This window comes from Tamandua tetradactyla, chromosome 4, assembly GCF_023851605.1.
Source record: "Tamandua tetradactyla isolate mTamTet1 chromosome 4, mTamTet1.pri, whole genome shotgun sequence".
NCBI classification, from domain to species: domain Eukaryota; kingdom Metazoa; phylum Chordata; class Mammalia; order Pilosa; family Myrmecophagidae; genus Tamandua; species Tamandua tetradactyla.
In genome coordinates, this window is record NC_135330.1 from 172548963 (window position 1) to 172568052 (window position 19090).

The window sequence follows — 19090 nt, forward strand, 5'->3', positions numbered from 1 at the left end:
TCTTGTTTTTAGCAACAAGGAAACCAAAACACTTACCTTTTTAGGGGAGTGAAAACATTGAAATGAACACTCTAAGTACAGTCAAATAATATCTATTCATATTGTATTCCTTTTAGTGTATTTTTCCTCCCCCCTAATGTTGATGGTTCACCTTGCACCTCTCCACACATCCACACGCGTCTTATTTTTGCACATTTTCTCACTGAATAACCTTCAAGTTTGTCAGCAGCAGAAACCTGGATTCTCCACAGAGTTGATCAGATCAATTGAGGTGTGAATTATGCTTAATTAAAACCTGTCACATAGAAATAAATGAAAGAACATTAAAAAATTTTTTTCATACCACTCCATTTCCTCAAAAACATCTATGGTTCTACTCAGAAGGTTGTGCTGCTGACTGTGGCCAGAGAGGACTGTCAGTTGTCCTTTAGTGTCCTTGAGCTGCCAAGGTACACTCTGCAGGACCAATGTTGCAAAATAATCCCTACTCTACATCCATCCTCCTCCCTGTGCAGACATCCAGATTGTGCATGAGAGGCCAGGTGTATGTGCTTCCCTGCCCTCCTTTCCTCAGAGAGCTCCTTCCTCTTGTGGACACCCGGTTGTCCTGCCGGAGTGGCATGTACATTTCACTGCCAACTTCATTGTAGTGGCAACTGAGGTCAATCTGTGACCTTATCTCCTAAGTTTTCTGAACCATCAACATCAGTCTTGCATTCCCAATTGACAGTTAACCTTCTCCATTTGGCCATCTTTTAGCACCTCAAATTCCATCTGGGACTAGTCATCTAGGACATGAGCAAAGGCAGGTTCTGAGACCTTCTGTGTTCAGTTGGTGAATCTGCCAGGAAGGTCTTGGTGAGAGGTTACTGGGGCTGAGCTAAAAATTTCCATTACTAAAGATCAGTCAGAAGTCAGGGTTTGGCCAGCAAGAAGAAGATAAGTTGTGAGTGAATGGGATGATTGGGAGTCAATCATCAAATTGAAAAGGCTAGCTGGTAGAAAGTCAAAAAGACAAAGTGATTGAAACAGATTAGGGTAGAGACAGTTCTGAGGTATTAGAAAGGCAAGTGTTACTATGGGATTTATATGAATACTATTTATCCATATAGACGATTTGGTTTGGGGATATACCTAAAAATTTCAGAAATACTAGAACAATTCACATGTGGGGAAATTAACTTCTTATCTTCTGTGTCCTTTCAGCACGTTGCCTATGAATGACATTATGAATCTCCCAGGTTCTCAGGGCTTTTTATGATTCCTTCCCCTATGCTTCACCCTCATATCTATTTGATTGCTGAGTCCTGTTAGTGATTTCTCTGAGATATCACAACATGTTTTGACTTTTCACCTTCCTTCTCTTGCATGCTCTATTTATTAGCCTTTTGAACTTGCCTTGCCTCCAATTGTGCTTCATTCTACTTATATATACTCATATCTATTTGATTGCTGAGTCCTGTTAGTGATTTCTCTGAGATATCACAACATGTTTTGACTTTTCACCTTCCTTCTCTTGCATGCTCTATTTATTAGCCTTTTGAACTTGCCTTGCCTCCAATTGTGCTTCATTCTACTTATATATAGCTGGGAATCTTCCTGAAGCAAGCTTAGATTATTTATGCACATACTCAAAACCTTTCAGTGGTTTTCCATTTCCTTTAGAATAAGAGTAATTATTCATCTGGCATGCTAGATCTCTTTTGATCAAGTTTCAATATGTTCTGACAAATGTCCTCTTTGTGAGTTATTACTGCAGGTAAATTAGGGGGAACACTGGTCTGCCTTCCCAGATCTCACATTTTTTACCTTTGTTGGTGCTCGACCCTCTCCTTGACGTCCTCCTTCCCAGTCTACCTCTATCATCTCCAAATGATCAATCCTACCTATTCTCTAACATCCATTTCAAATAGCACATCCTCCATAAGCTCATCCCTTATCTTAATAGCTAGAATTACATTAACCTCTACTTCCATGGAACTGCAAAGTATTTTATTTATACATCTCGTTTATTACTTTTGTCATTGTGTTTATGTTTTATAATCCCACATAGGACCAAAATACGATTAAGGCTTAGATTAAGTTCTGTTCAGCTTTGTAGTTGTCTGTATCTTAACACAATGCTTTGACAAGAAATGATATACAAGATATATCATTTGAATGGATTATTAAATGAATGGAATAAGCAGTGAATATTTGTTCCTGGAAATGTGTGTGTTAGAAATTTTACTATTTATGTTGCTTATGGACAGTAGTTTTCTGCGAATGTGAATTGGGTTCAGTGTTTTACAGGACAGTGAAAGATTCAAAGAAACAGAACTGCAGGATGTTTGAGCTAGATTTAGGAGAAAGTGAAAGGAAAGCTGAATGCATACTTCTAAATAGTTTGATTTGAGAGAAAGTTATTTGCTAAAATGCCTTTTGGAGAGGTAAATGATAGCATGATGATTCATTCAGAAGATAAATGTAAACCACAGAGTTTATTATTTTAGAAAAAATGTTTTAGGGGATTAATTCAGCAGTTATACATTCTCCTTGTGATTTCATAAGGCTTTTATTTTGCTTACAAATTTATCCAGTTCATCAAGAAAGTGATCTCCCCTGATTGCTAAATGAAGGTACTGAAATTTGCTCAGAAGGAAAGAAAATAGCATTCTTTAAGATTTTGTAATTCCCTGCAGTCTACCTGCATCACCATGAAAACTCCGAATACTTCCTCCTTTTCTTACTGACACTGTAGCAATGTAGGATCTAATGGTGTTGGAGAGAGGCAAGCTGACAATGCGAGCCCTATCACATCCTTTCTGGGGTTAGAGAACTGGAGAAGCTTGAAAAGGGGAAAACAGATGTTAGATGAAAATTAGATTATTTCAGTGAAGGAATCAGGCACAATAAATATTTCATTTTACCAGTAACACAAGTAATTTCTCAAATTATACTATAGTGAAATCAAAGAAGATTTTACAGCTAGTGCCTAAATTGGATCCTTTGAGCAGCTGTATTAATTCAATAAATAAGTTAATAGTAATGTGTGGAAGTTCAAGGGATGGCTGGGCAGAAAGGATCTTAGAAAAGTTACTGAACTACAAAATAGTTAAACCCATATATTGCTGGTAGAAGAAGTCACTCTTGAAATTTCCCTTCTTGTAACCACTCCAAGTTGGACTGAGCTAGCTGATGATACCACTGACATCCCACTGAAGCAATGAGGTGGTCCAGTTTGCAAGACACACAAGGAAAAACTAGAAGTTGCACTTCTATCACAGAGGAGGGAGGGGTGCAGGTTAAGGGAAGGAATAGGGAAGCAGCATAGTCCAGATTAATTTAAGATAGGACTAATCTAGTGAGGAAAAGGTAGAGGATGGGAGAGAGAGTCAGGAAAAGTCTACATCGATTGTCCCTGAAGAACTACTCTGTGAGATCTTGTCCTTCCGGAGGTCAGGTCCTGGGGATGAGTTAGTGATACCAGGGACAGCACAACTCCTTTACTTTTGTATCCTTTCCCAGCATTTGACTGGAGCCTTTAGTTGGAGAACTGGGTAAGATTTCCCCACGTTTCAGTGTGCGGTTAGTCAATCGGGAAGAGCGGGGGTGAGACATTTGGAAATGGCAGTCCTGTTAAAGAAAGGAAATAGGGACGCAATTCTTTGGGGCAAATGAAATTGTTCTCTCTGGGAAAGTTTTTTCCTCTTACTGGAGAGTCTGTTCGATGCCGGTAGAGCAATTGCTAATGTAGCGCCAGCTATTGCCCCAGCTGAGCCAAGGATACTCCACATGCAACTGCTTCCTATCTGTACATATAATTGGGTCATGAGGTCTTTTGCTGAGCTGAAGCTCATTCAAAGGCATGTATAGAGCTCAGAAGATATGTTTCTGTTCTATAACTCTGGATCGAGAGTAAAAGTGTATTGTAAGACCGGCTCATCATGACAGTGCTCTAATTAACCTTTCTGGGTTTATCTCACCTGCATGTATATTTAGGTGTATATGTACATGCGTGTGTGTGCATGGAAGCATAGGCATGTATGAGGGTATGTGAATGTAGGTGTGTGTATGTGTGTGTAGGTACACTGCGAGTTTGTATAGATGGGGGTTTCTGTGTATGTACAGGGGTGGAGGTTGTAATGTCTGGGAGAAATGCAAAGGGAATTATTCATTTAATAATCATTGAAATTTATTGAATGAAGGAATGCATACACCTAAGAATCAGTCTTAATAATGTCTTCTAGTTGGCCACTAATGAATTATTTCTGTTTGAGGCAGAAAAACTATCTTTTCCTATAATCTGAACTTCTGCATGAATTATTTTGCTATGTTTTTTAACTAGGATAAATCATTATTTCAATGTATGAGGGATAATAATAATGATATTAACAGTATGTACTCTGTAGATGATTCCAAATATGATATTATCTTTTGTATACATCTGGGCTGTTTACTTCTAGGCAAAATTTGGTTTAAGTTGTAAATATTATACAGTACTTAGAAAGTTACAAATAAATTTTTTCAAAAGCAAAATACTGATGAATTTTAGGGTGTGATATTGAAGTTCGGAAAGCTCACCTCTACAAAATACATTTGACTATGGCATTAGATATCATTTCCATATATCTTTATTTTATAATCTTTATTTCAAATGATTTGATGGTTCAGAGGTGTGGTAATAGATATGAGTTTTATTTTGACATGTGCAAAAGACATTTAGATGCAGTCTGTGTGTGCACAGTGAAATGATTAGAAATTATTATGGGGTAGAAAGTTTGTGATTGAGTTTGAATGATTGAATCTATTTTAAAATGTGCAGAACTATTAGCTTTCAAAATAATTTGTGCAGTCAAAAGAAATAAAAATTATCTTCAGTTATTCATATTTTATTTTTGAAATAAGCCATAGTTACTTTATTATTTTTTAAAAAAGGAATGGCTTAACTACAACCCTGATTCTCCCAGAGAGGAGGGCATCATCTGCAAATCATGGCAAGATTGAGTCTTTATTTAAGATGAAATTAGGAGTTAGAAAATGAAGAGCTAGGCTGTTTATCTTATAATTTATTACCTACTTCTAATTTTAGTTAATATCTGAGAATGGCTTGCTGTGTTAGAAAATGGCTAAGAGTTTTGGGGTCATGAAGAGAGAAGAGCTAGAAGCTACTGGGAAGAGTAGTGAGTAACTGATGGCAGTGGTCCAGGGACTTGAGGAAGACGCTTTGGATTTCAGATGAAAAATAAGAATTTGAGAAAGTAGTTTAAATTTATTTCCTGCGTACCTTCTTCTTGCATTCCCTCATATAGCTATCATAAGCAACATTCAACAGTGGTTTGTCCGTAAATCCTATATGAAGAATTGAATGAATATTTGGGAAGAGAAGAAAAAAACCCGTTTAATTACTTAGACTAATTGTTAGAACAGGTCCCTGCCTGTTTGCTTGTTTTCTAAGTATAATCATCCGTTTTTCAGTAACACACAAATATTCAATTGCAATCCAGCGAAACAGGAGTTTTAGCTATTGTTTTCATCATGTGGAAAATAACATGAAGTGAGCAAAGACAGAGGAAGAGAAAAGGTCCAAAGCAGCACATTTTTTCATTCATCCATTCATACTTTCATCTGTTCACTTGGTCAATAAAACAAATGAAGCAATGACAATGAGGCTCCACTCCCAAAAGGCTACTATCTTCTGATGTGTTTTCTATGACAGACATCCCAAAGTAGTGCAGAAGTGACACCTAAAAATGCTTCCTCTTTCACTGGCAACAGAAGAACAGCCATGTCTCACAGTTTCAGGCAGTCTTTTTACCTTCCCAGGAGTGTCCTCTGGCAAAGATTTCTTTAGATGTCTTCGGTCCATAAAATATACCCTTTTGACAGCTACTTCAGTAATTTGAAATAGCCTTTTCCATTTGTTCCCTAAGGCTCTGTGAGTGCTTTAATAACTTTCGAGTCTTCTTTTGCTTTTTCCCCCCTTCTTTATGATTATTCCACATGCATATCATTGGGCATTATTTCAGCTTTGTTTTTGCCTTAGAAATATTTATTTGCATCATTTATTTATTACTTATGCTGCCCATCTTTTAGATGCATTAGCAGGGAAAGATACCACTTGAACCTAGAAAAATAATAAAACAAAAGGAACAAAAACAATATCGAACATTTAAAAAAAAATTTTGCAGACACTTTACATGCATTAACTCACTAAATCTTTACAATTCTACTTTGCGGTAGACCCTATTACTAACATTTTATTCATAAGGAAACTGGGACTTGGTGAGGCTATTTGCCTCTCTCAAAGTCTGTAATGAAGCAAAGCAAGAAATCCATTTTTATTTGAGCAATTACTATGTGTTAGGCACTATACAATGTTTTTGTAGGTGATCTCGCTCAATGAATGAAGAATGCCTGCACCAGAAGAGCTCCTGCACTAGGAAAATGAGCCACAATTGAGGGCATGATTTTTTTGTACTAATTTACCTGGAGGGCGAGGTAAAACCAAACACAAGGAGACACGAAGCTACCTAGCTCTCATTATTTCATTTGTAAAGGCAGGTTTTTTTTTTTTACAAAATATATAGTAATATTATTCATTTTTTTGTCTTTTCTCCAAAGCTATTTTACATAAAAGGTGTGCGTATAAGTATTAAATATGAGTTCCATGAAATTCTCCATATACCAGTTAAATCAAATTATTAATCCAATATTATTATTAGATTAATAATAATTAATCCCAGGGTGTGACTATTTGGAGATCCATAATTTGGATTGCCAAAACAATTATTGTATAACTAACAAGCTATAGACTCAGAAAACCAACCGTGTCAACTGAACTTTTTACATGAGCTGGAAAGCTGAACATTTGAAATCTTTGACGATAATCTGAAGTGCAGGTATTCTGTGCCACTGATTGGAAAGACATTGATATGTGCTTAGGCACCAGCAGTGTGGATGGATCTTTCAGAATACACTTATGAAGATTAATAAAGCCTTGTTTCTTTCGTTTATGGATGTTCCTCATCCCTCTATTTACAGGTAAGCTAAAACTTTTCTCTTGAACTAGTTTGGGGTCTGTGATAATTCATCAGTCAGTGTTTGGATCCTAAAATGTAGAAAATAGGTCTAGAAGATCCTGAGAACAGACACAGTGAAATACAAAATTTTTCTCCATGCACAGATGCCTAAATCAGTTGACCTGGATAGAGATATCATCAAGATTAACGTAAAATAGCCTAGGAAATTTATTTCAACCATACGCAGGGGGTGTGCAAATGATGTAATTTAATGACATCATAGCATGTTAGTTTCCTTTTTATAAAAATTGAACTGGTGCACATTGAGTGGACACCCGTGTGGACAAGTCAGGAGGCAAAAGACTGGGGAAACGCACGTGACCTTGCATGGTTATTGATTTTATCTTTAAAAGTTGTCCTGACAGTCAACTCCCTATGGGGTGGATCCCAGATGTTAAATAACATTTTCGAGCCAATGCTGATCTTTCGATGGTTTCAAAATTGGTTTACAACTTCACTTCACTTTTTCTGTAGCAAGCAAATAAGGCAGCCTAATCACCGAACTGGATTTATTCATACTTTGGTTCAATTCGAAATGCCGTCATTCGAATTGAATGTCGTCAGTTTCCATTGGGCATTCCTGCAGGGGGTAGGGTTATTAACCTGCACTTGGTTATATGCACACTTGTTTGCTAGGAAATTCGTTGGAAGACAGTCATCTTGTGCGGGTCACAGAAAAGTCAGTCCAGAGATCTGGCACTTGCTATTTACATAGCAAGTAATTTTTCTCTGGAAGCTCCATTGGTATCCATAAGTGAACTGCAAGACTTAGTCTGAAAAGGTTCAAGACCCTGTTCTGCTACTGTATGAAGCAAAACCTTTTAATTTCTGTGCTCTCCCTCCTCCCAAAAGGTATACCATTAACCAGAAAGGGATGGTTCAATACTAGAGCAAATGTTTGTAATTTGCATTTCAAAAATTAGTATCAACGATAATAATACCCCTCTGTCTCACCTGGATAGACCTTTGCTGGAAAACAATTTGAACTGAGGAAGAGTACTAGGAATGAAAGGAATCTATGCAACTCCCATCCTTAGAAGACTTGGAGCCCTCTATATACTGAAGCAAAGGGCCAACAGGAATGTGAATGTTTTTCCTCCTTGGATCACGGTTGCGTCTACTCGATGCCTTTAAGGCTCAACGCTCGTCTTGGTATCATGCTAAGAAGTGGCCTTTGAAGACATTCACTGTTAAAGAAATGTTGCCTGAAAACAGCCCTTTTCTTCATAGGGTGCACTTGCCTGTTCATATGAGACATTCCATACTGGATATGGGTGTAAGAGGACATTTTCTTCACTATGGAATTGACCTGTCATTTGAGAGATTAAGGTCACTGAGTAAAAAGCTCAGTGTTACTTTGACTGAGAAGCTTTCTGCAAAAGGTCTCTGACACCCAGGAGGGAACTGCTGCTAGACTCAAAGACCTAAAGAGGCATAAAAAGTCAGAGGTACATCCCAGCAGCGTATCTTGCAAAGAATGACCTCTTCTTTATTTGAGGCTTGGTCATACTTATTATCAACCTCACAATAACTGGAATTTGATGAAAAAAGAATGTTGGTCTAAGGAGAACCTACATCATCATGGCAGAGTTGCAATTCATTATTAGCTGTGTTTGTATTAAAACATTTAGAGGTCTTGAACCATTAAGACTAAACAACATACCAAAGAAATAGCAAAGATCATTATCCCAATAAGAGAGGATGTTGATAATTTACTGCTAGAGGAAAAAAGATCAGAAAGGGACCCAGGGGCATCAGGTGCTCTGTTAAGAAATACTTCTGGAAAAAAAAAACTGCGTGTATGCTCTAAAAAATAAAGATATTACTGAAATATCCTTTCTAATGGAATTATTTTTTTTTTATGCCCAAGAAGTCATGAATGATATTTAGTAAACAGAAAATATACTCCCCTTTATAATCTTTACAAATCCATTTTAATGTTAAGCTCCCCTTAAGCTATATTTGCAAAGAATTGTACCAGTTTTCAACTTGATGTGGTGGATTTATTTTTACTATGCAATTGGAGAATTGACTTTTTTACTCCTGAGGGTTTTTTTTTTTCCAAATTTGATTTCTAAAATTCATTATTTCTGAATAAAGTATGTAGCTAATGACTTTAAGCTTTTTCTACACCTACTAACTTTTATTTTCACTTGAAGTAGCTATGGGTTTGTGAGCTGATTTGTAGAAAAGAGTGATCAGAAAACACTTTAAGATTAGAGTTCTTAGCATGCCAGACTCAGGATTTTCCAGTAGGGGGCAAGAAAGTACTACATATAAAGCACACAGATCCTTTTTTTTTTTTTTTTTTTACCCCCAGTACCTTTGTAAACCAATTAAATTCCTGAATTCTGAAATGTTAAGTATGATAGGAAAAGGGATATTTAAATCCATTAAATATAATCTTCTCCTTATATCAGAGGACTGTTAGGCACGATGTTTAACTGCTTATTGGGTTCCTCTGGGAGACAGAAATGAATTTGGGTATTTGGGAGAGACCAAGAAAATGAGGCATTGCCCTCTGACCGAGTTGCCTGCCAGCACTCTTTCAAACATAGCACTAGAGCTTGGTGAGTATGCTCAGTGCGCTTACCTCAAATAAAACAAAACACAAACATCTGCAGCTTAAAATGCTGGGCATTTTGTAAGACACTCTACTGTACTTACCACACGTGGATAATTGTTCAAGTGGTCCAGTCTAAGTAGCTGATTTTTAGTCTGTGTTAGTGACAGAGATCATGTTATTTCTGTTATATAGTGAGTTCACACACATTGGCCAATGCGACTGACAGATTTAATTGCTCTTAATTGATCCAAGCTGTAAACTTTCTAGTTACGGTTCAGGCACTCTAAGATCAACTATATAGATTTCCTTTCAGAACAAATTTCTATATCCAACGTGGAATTTCTAACTGGATATTTTCTTTTCAAGACCACTAATTCAAATGCATTTTCACTGTGCTTTTTATTTTTCCTCCTCTAAGTTCTTAGTTTTGAAGTAGTGATTTTTTTCTGTTCTCTACTTTTTATAGGAGAAATCCTCTATAAAATAAAATCAGTTTGCCACATGATACATTTATTGTGTGTCTGTGCATACACACACAGGTATATTCTGGGAAATAGTTGATTGTAATATTGTTTCAAGTATGGTATTGGCAATTATATTGGTATTGTAATACATCTAAAAGGAAACAGAATGCCATTTGTTATAAACTTACCACTGTTTCTTGGTTTGTGTTATATGTATCAGCTATATAATTAAATAGCTTCCACATGAATAGGGTATGTTCACTTGGTTACTTGAAAAACAGATGGCTATCTGAAAATAGAGTAGGGTACTTAAGGGGAAGACATTTAAGGAACAGTGATATAAAGGCTATAGTAAAGTTGTCTGAATTAGGTGAATGGCTTCCCAAAGGATATTGTCATATTTCATAAACTTTTCTTTGGGAACAAGCTAACTTTGTTTACAAGCATTGTATTTTGTATGATTATATAGTCACTAGGATGAGATGTTAAACTCATCTTCATTTCAGAAGTAAGTTGCAACTTTAAGCATGCTTGTTTCATTTGTGATAGAAACCTAGAGGATCCGATTTAGGAAAAAAAATGCTTGGCATGGCATATTCAAGTCATGGCCAAAAGTCTTTACCATTAGGCAGCTTTTATAGGACCTTCAGACAAATCAAGAAATTGATATATTTGGAGTTTATTGGCCTCTTGTGGAAACTCATTTTGTTAAGTCTGTTTATATTCTATTTCTGAGCATTTGGTTTGTCTTAATTTCCCTCTTCTGGACAATTTTATGATTGAGTCTTAGTAAGCCGTTTATACCAGGTTCATATTAAAATGTTTCTGACAGGCATTTCCCTTTCTGACTTGTATCTGTGATACTTCTTGCCAGTTAGAAAACTAGGATATGTGGACAAGCCACAAGAAGTGTCCAGTTTATTTTGGTTAAAATACTTCTCATGTAAAGAGGGGATTGAATGGGTTCTCTCACAAAAGTCTTCAGTGGATGGGAACTTATTTTTACTCATCTCTTGTCTGTGAATTTGAATTAGATCCCTTATTGAGAAAAAAGGAAAGTTTTTCAAAGCTGCATACTTCACAAACCACATTCCTTTTTTTTTGCATGGGCAGGAACCGGGAATCGAATCCAGGTCTTTGGCACGGCAGGCAAGAACTCTGCCTGCTGAGCTACCATGGCCTGCTACTTACAGACCACAGTTTTAACCATATTTCTTTATTTCCTCTTTAGAGAGGACTTTCCATATCTAAATCAAAATTAGCTATAAAGGGGAATGCGATGGTGGCTCAGCAGGTAGAATTCTGCCATGCTAGAGACCTGGGTTTGCTTCCTAGTGCCTGCCCATTAAGAAAAAAAGAGCTGTAAAAAACATCCCTTATAGATAATTAAGGTTTTGATTACTGTAAGGAGGGAACTACCCTGAAAAATTATTGCATCATTCTCCTAATTTAAAAATCTCTCACGTATTTCATTTTACACAATATATTAAGAAATAGTTACTTTCTTATATATTTCCTTCCCATAATGTTAGAAACGGGAGAAACTGTTAAATTCAGAAAAATGTTATTTGGTTTTGCTGGGTCTTTTTTGGGTGCATGGCCCAGGAATCGCAGCTGGATCTCCCACATGAAAGGTGAGCACTCTACCACTGAAACACCCAGGCACCTGGTTCTGCTTGTTTTGAAGTGACCAGATCAAAAGTTCTTATAACAGCAAATATAATTTTCAGCTAAATTAACTTGACATTCTTTATTGTCAAAAAGAGTGCTCTTGTACATAAATTCATTCTGGTCTGGGTGCTTCTGCAGAGCGTAAGTGCTCAGTTGAATATTTAAAGTACGTGTTCTCTTGAATGTAGAGGCTTATCTTGACACCATGTTTAGAAATCCTGGATGATGTAACCTCCTTTGGAGTGATGGCTTGTGGAATTGGAGTCCTGCTACTTCATGAGAAGGAGTCTCATTGCTGCTATCATTAAGCTGGAGTAAAATAGAGATTAAGTGCAATTACTTGGGGAAGCTGCAGAAACTGCTTCCACTCAGACTGCCTTTCTTACAACCACTTTCCAAGGGAGGGAGGCCATTTTGTTTTGTAGAGTGATGGAATCATGCTGATAAATTTCTTTGGTAGGGAATCAACATTTCAGAGTCTAGAAGGCACCTTGAAATATGCATGTAAGCAATTGGTTTCAATTGGTGCCTGAATTAGTGGATTGAGGTAGGCTATTGCATGCCTTCTCTCCTATGACATCCTAATTTCATATTCTTTTTCTGTTACTGCTCTCAGCATTTGTTTTAGAAAGAGTAATGCACTATATATGGTATGAAGAATTCATGAATGTTTGTCACTCCTCTGAATTTTTAAATCATTAACAACATGTATTACAGGGTAAAAATATGCAACTGTCATGCGTATCATATCATAGTAGTTTACTGACTATGACACTTTTTATAATGAATGTAAAAGTTATTGGTTTAGACATCAGAAAACAAGCCTTTTAATTAGTTATTCACTATGACCTTCTATGCACTTCCTGAGTACAAATAGAAGCCCATTTTCAATGGTTTCTGTTAATAATCTACCTGGCTAGTATATATGCTTATTTTAGTTTGAGCATATATCTAGAAGAGAAACAAAGTCATCTGAGGTGATATTGCCTATTTGAGGCTAAGAACAAAGACTTTTCTATTCAGATCAAGGATCTTGGTCTATTTTGTTGGGGTCAGTATTTAGACTAGTTATTTTGGTGCTTCATATGTTTAGAACTGTAAATTGAAAGTTTCTCATTTTCTTGTGTAATCTAGGATTTTGCTTGTCCCAACAATGTGCCTTTAGCAATAAATGCCTAGCAATGTTTTACTTACATTTTGGAAATGGTCTACAAAATGTTCCACAAGACAGAAATTATTTAAACGACACTTAAAAGCGTAGTGATTCAAACTTGCTAAATAAAGATAGGCAAATAGAAATGAGTTCAGTAGCTTACTTTGGGGTCATTTGGATACAGGTTTAGAGATAGCAGGAATGATCATTTATAAGAGAGATTATCTTCTTATTAACTCTTTCTTGACCAGAAAAAGGAAGGCACTCTACACCCTGATGCGAAAAAGTTTCCAAGGAACTGGACCCAAGAGATAGAACTAGGTCCAGTGACTACCATGCTATTTAGGCTCAGAGTTAGAAAGAAAAGAAATTTTAACTCAATAAGAGACTATCTCTCCTCAATGAGCTTTCTTAGGGAGTATAAAGTTTCTTGTCCATGGATAAACTTGATCACTCGGAAGCATATGTCAGAAGGGATGCAAACATTCCTTGTGAGTTGTATTACAGCTCAAAACTCATTTTAACCTTTAGAGGTTATGTTTCTGTAGCCTTCTATATATTGGAATATGCAGGATCTTCAGTGAAGCTCAGGCATTTCCGAGTCTTACTCAAATGGGTTAGAAACCATGCAGACAGATTATTAAATGATGTTAACTACAAGATTTATAACCATCCCTAAAGAGAGAAATCTCTTTTCCCTCCCCTAGATTCTCCTTTTTCACAGTTCAAATTCCTCTAAGAAGTCAGTATTATTTCTCACCAGGGACAAAGTGGGCCAATCACTTTCCCAGTGGTTTCTGTGATTCATAATGACTGTGTTATAGGGGGAAAGCAATTAGGGCGAGGAGAGGGTGTACACTCTCAAAATGAAAAACACAGTGATATGGAGAGCCAATTCTATGGAGTAACTTAGATTTCCAGTGCTGCCAATCTGGCAGGTCTCCAACACTAAATTTCTAAAAATGTAAAAAGGGGGAAAATACCGAACCTGCCAAGTATCACTATATTATCAATAAAGTCAAATGAACTGCTCCTTCTGAATACTATCCCCCAAGGAGAAGAGCATGCTGCTTATTTTAAGCTTATCACAAATTCTTTTAAAAGACTTTATTCTGGGTATTTTCACTCTTAAATATTTTATTAAGAATGAACAAGTATTTTTCTATTCAAAAGTTGACCTTTTGGCTAAATTAATCATTAATCTTTTAAACTAATATAGATCATGGTAACTTTGGAGCAGGATTACTTTTCCCCAAAATGCCTAGGGGCCTAGTAAAAGTGAATTGGAATACACTACATATTAGTACTGTTTTATTGGAATAAATTTTCCTACTTTTGGATATTGATGTAATATTTACATATTTTCCAAGAAGCATTTACATAAAAATTAATCTGGAATGTTGACAAGTAAAACAAAACAAGCAAAATAAATTTCAACTTCACATGAAAAGGAACCACAATATGATTATCAGTGAAAAATTGTAAGTGCTATAAAAAGGCAAAAGGGAGCTGAAATACAAGCTATCATCCAAAATATACAGAGGAGAAGGTGTTTCTAATGGGAATTTAATGAGGAATAAGTTGCTGAAACTCCAGTTATTGCAATGTTGGCTGGAAGGAAATGAAAACTTAGTACTAAAGTAAAATATCTTTTAATGGCAACTTCAAAATCAAATTGAAAACCCAAACTAGTTATAAGCAGAATGGGTAAAATAACAGAGCTCAAAAGATCACTGAGACTTCTTAAACATGACGAATGGTCACATGTGTTAAGAAGTGACGAAGGCACCTATTGTCCCACTGGGCAAGGCTGCTTATCTTTGTGTCAGTCTCTAGGTGCATTGGGTGGAACCCAAGCATAAAAATTGTATAGTATGAGGTTTGCTTTGGAAATGAGCACATCTGAAGTGAAACTGTTGATATGATGGTTCTTGAAACAACCATCTTTTTTCCTTTTTTTTGCATGGGCAGGCACTGGGAATAGAACCTGGGTCTCTGGCATGGCAGGTGAGAACTCTGCCTGCTGAGCCACCATGGCCTGCCCAAAGCAACCACCTTTTTTGAAGTGTAATCTTTTTTTGAAGTGTAATGATTTAGAAAATATATGTTTACAGGTGGCTTAGAGGTGAGCATTTGCATTACATTGTAGTCATGGAAATTAGAATGACTTGACAGTGCATATAAACAGCCTTTTCTTATATTCAAATAATAAGCTCTATTGCAAAGTCCAGATGATAACTAAGAGTTGCAAGAGATTGGGCCACAGTGGACTGAAGTATCTGGAGTTATGCTTATAAATAATTCATAAATTACTCGCATAAAACTCATTCTTTGGTTCATTCAATTATTCACCTCCAAACTGGGCATAGATCATCACAGATGAGTCACACAGAGACTATAGCTCTAAAACATGTAAAGAAGGGAGACAGCACTTCTCAGCCTGACCTTGTGCCAGTCTCAGAGAAGATATTACATGAGTCCATGATGAAATGAAGATTTTGGTACTGTTAATCAGTAAACGGCTAATGAGGAACATAAACAATTTTCACAGAGTGGCTTGACGATTTCGGATTGAGGCATTGGGAAATTTCAGAATATAAAGCAAAAGGCATTTTAAAATATAAATATAGAAGATAATTGTAGATGAAATATTATTACTTGTTTCTATGAGAGAAACAAGGTGCAGTTGGAAGCATTCAGGCATCAAAGTCAGAAAGAGAAGGGTTGGGTTGAAGCTCAACCATTTAAATGCTGTGGGACCTTGGTTGTAGTAATCAGTCAATTTGTTCAACAATCTACTCCTTTGTGAAAAGCAGCAACAATCTAGGTCAAGCATGATAATTGTCAAGATTAGAAATGAGGCCATGTAATGAAAATACATTATTTTTTTCTTTTCATTCACGTGTGTAGGTATGTTTATATATGTATACACACCAAGAATTTCTACTACTATGTCCTTCCTCTGGTATGGGTAATGGTGTTGACTGTGCTTTATAATTGTGAAACATAAGTATTGGACATTAATAGTGTTGCATAGGTGCTGACTCTTTGAAGATGATAATAGTGGTATCTCATGTCCTTGTTCCCATCATCATAACAATATTAAGAGTCCATCAGTGCTTTGTACTATACCAAGTGCTCTCTCTATCTGAGCTCATTGAATTTTCTCACCCATCTATAGAGGAGATAGTATTATCTCATTTTACAGCTGGAGAAACTGGACTCTAGAAAGCTGAAGTGGTTTGGCTAAAGACTAGTAGGTGTTGGAGAGAGGTCTAAGACTCCAGTGCCTCTCTCCAACATAGTACATTAAACTGTGTGCCTTGGAGTTGCAACTCACATACTGTCAACCAGATAAGAAATCATCTGTTTTACTTGGAAAATAATGTCCCTAGTGTGATGTATCTTACTAGGTTTGGGAATTTAACCATACTATTATTATAGATCTATTTTTTTTTCCTTTGGGAGACTTTAGCAAATTTAGTTTAAAGAAAAAGATGAACAAAATGCTTTATCTCTCTTGGAAGACAATAGCAAATCTATGCCCTAATAAAATGTAAATTTTCAAGGACAGGACTTTTGTTTCTGTTTGGTTTGTTGATGTATCCTAAGAGTTTAAAACAATGCCTGGCACATAGAAAGTGGTGAAAAATATATTTATGACTCAATATAGTAAAAGATGCTTTAGAATATAATTTTGTTTTAACCATAGACAAGTATTGTTTTAAGTAATACAGTAAAATAACCCAGGCTACTTTTCACCCATCACCAAAGTAACTGCCTCTTATGTCAGACAGAAAACGGGTTGCATCCTTACATCCCAACTTAATGGCTTGCTAGTTCAGTGCAAGCATGTGTTAGTTTTTAGTTCTGAGTTCCATTTTTTTTCCCCCACCTTCCTCTGCTTGTGTGCTGGTTTGAAAGGAAGCATGCCCCCTAAGAAAAGCCATGTTAATATAAATCCCATTTCTTAAAGGTAGAATAATCCCTATTCAATACTGTATATTTGAAACTGTAATGAGATCATCTCCCTGGTTGATGTGATTTAGTTAAGAATGGTTGTTAAACTGGATTAGGGGATGACATGTCTCCACCCATTTGAGTGGGTCTTGATTAGTTTCTGAAGTCCTATAAAAGAGGAAACATTTTGGAGAATGAGAGATTCAGAGAGATTCAGAGAGAGCAACACTACAAAGCAGAGAGTCCACCAGCCAGTGACCTTTGGGGATGAAGAAGGAAAACGCCTCCCAGGGCACTTCATGAAACCGGAAGCCAGGAGAGAAAGCTAGCAGATGACACCGTATTCGCCATGTGCCCTTCCAGCCGAGAGAGAAGCCCTGACTGTGTTCGCCATTGCCTTCTCACTTGAGAGAGAAACCCTGAACTTCATTGGCCTTCTTGAACCAAGGTATCTTTCCCCGGATGATGCCTTTGATTGGATATTTCTGTAGACTTGTTGTAATTGGGACATTTTCTTGGCCTTAGAACTGTAAACCAGCAACTCATTAAATTCACCTTGTTAAAAGCCATTTTGTTTCTGGTATATTGCATTCCTGCAGCTAGCAAACTGGAACAGCTTGTTCCTAGGGTTACATTTAGAAGTGCGGGTGACTTGATTAAATAAGGTTAGATAGAGAGAACCCTCAGCTTATGCCTGGCATGCAGTGTTGATAAATAAACATTTGTTTCTACTCCTCTTTATAACTTAATGATATGTCAGCTTATAATGTGTCGCTATTGATTGTTGCAAAATTTTTGGACTAACTGTATGAGAGAGTGATATTAGTGAATGGGAGAATTTCTCATTTGTTTTAACAAAATGCATTATCCCTAGATGCCATAATGGATTTTCCATTAACAAACAGGGCACTCAGATTCCAACCTAGAAGACAAGTAGCTATTCCTTTGTGGAAAGGTTTCATGAAATATATTACATTTGTCTTTATTTTGTTTGACTTCAGCTGAAAGACTTTTTAAAAAGAAATAAGGAAACAGCCTCTTAAAAAAATTATGTGTAATAATCAACATCTGAGAATACTAAAACCTCTTGCTCTAGATATTTTATAGTCTCATTTCTTGCAGCAGTTTTTTGTTGTCATTCAGTCTACATGATTTGAAATGACCACTGTGCCTATGTAAAATTGCTTCTGGGAGCTTTCTCAATGTTTATCCCATATTGTGTTACAATTACTTTTGGCATCTAGCGGCAAAATTTGCCTCTCAACCTAGACTTGACGATTTATTTTTTTCTCCTCTGCTTTTGAAACAACATATTGGCAGATTGTTTGTTCTTATCTGGAGTTCTGGGAGTCCCCTGGAGTTCTAAAATGTAGTCTTTTTCATAAACCTAATGTGGAAGTTTCTGTTTTGTTTCATCTTCCCACATGCTTCTTGCTTTCCCTTTCAGAATGAATTACCCACTTACCGCTGCAGGCCTTCCAGTTACTTCACTTTGTAAGCAGTTCTTGTCATTGTCTATTATTCCTTGATCAGACATCTTTAAGGTATGATCCTGCTAACATCTGTAAACGAGGTAAGATCTAGAGCTTGGGCCTTGTCTTGTGTAAATGCCGCATGCTTCTGGTGTTTGGTATTACAGACAAATAATGAGATGATTGGATTTTTCACATTTCATCTTCGTGTGTGTGAATCTCACAGATCCTGGTTCAGAGTTTGGATGCGGGTGTCGTCAGCTCTAGTGATTAGTTTCGTTTCTCCTCCAAGTTTAGAGTCTGCTTTGGGGGCTGGAGGATGGCACTAGCTGAGGAGCAAGGAACTTTGTACAAGCAGGCTCTGTGATTAAATATGCACAGACACATTTTCAGAAGAGTTATATGGGAGCAAGCAATCCTGTTCGATGTACAACAAAGTACTCTGGGTGTTATTACTCAGCTCCTAATATTTTCTCAGTACTCTCACTATCTTCTGTAAAAATTGGTAAACTGGAGACTGGTTTCTTGCTTTTACACTATGAGACCATCTGTGAGTACATTTTTGCTAAGCTGTTGTGACCAAATCCCAATCAAAACACTTGAGCTAATTCTAAGGAAAATTTTAGCTTCACTGGAGAACTGCATTGTCTATAATACACTCTTATGATTCTCATTCTGTGGAGTTATTTTACAGCTCAAGAAGTTGTTGATAATTGACAGCCAGGCAAAATGCTTCTTGTCTG

The 19090-nt window shown here is 36.7% G+C and overlaps 1 long non-coding RNA gene across 2 annotated transcripts in view; it reads left to right on the forward strand.

The window, feature by feature from the left end:
- LOC143679531 (uncharacterized) overlaps positions 1 to 19090 on the forward strand; it is a 139328-nt gene that overhangs the window by 90596 nt on the left and 29642 nt on the right. For both annotated transcript variants that reach the window (XR_013173814.1, XR_013173815.1), the window contains exon 2: positions 18323 to 18448. This is a non-coding gene — a long non-coding RNA (uncharacterized LOC143679531). The remainder of the gene's footprint in view (positions 1 to 18322; positions 18449 to 19090) is intronic.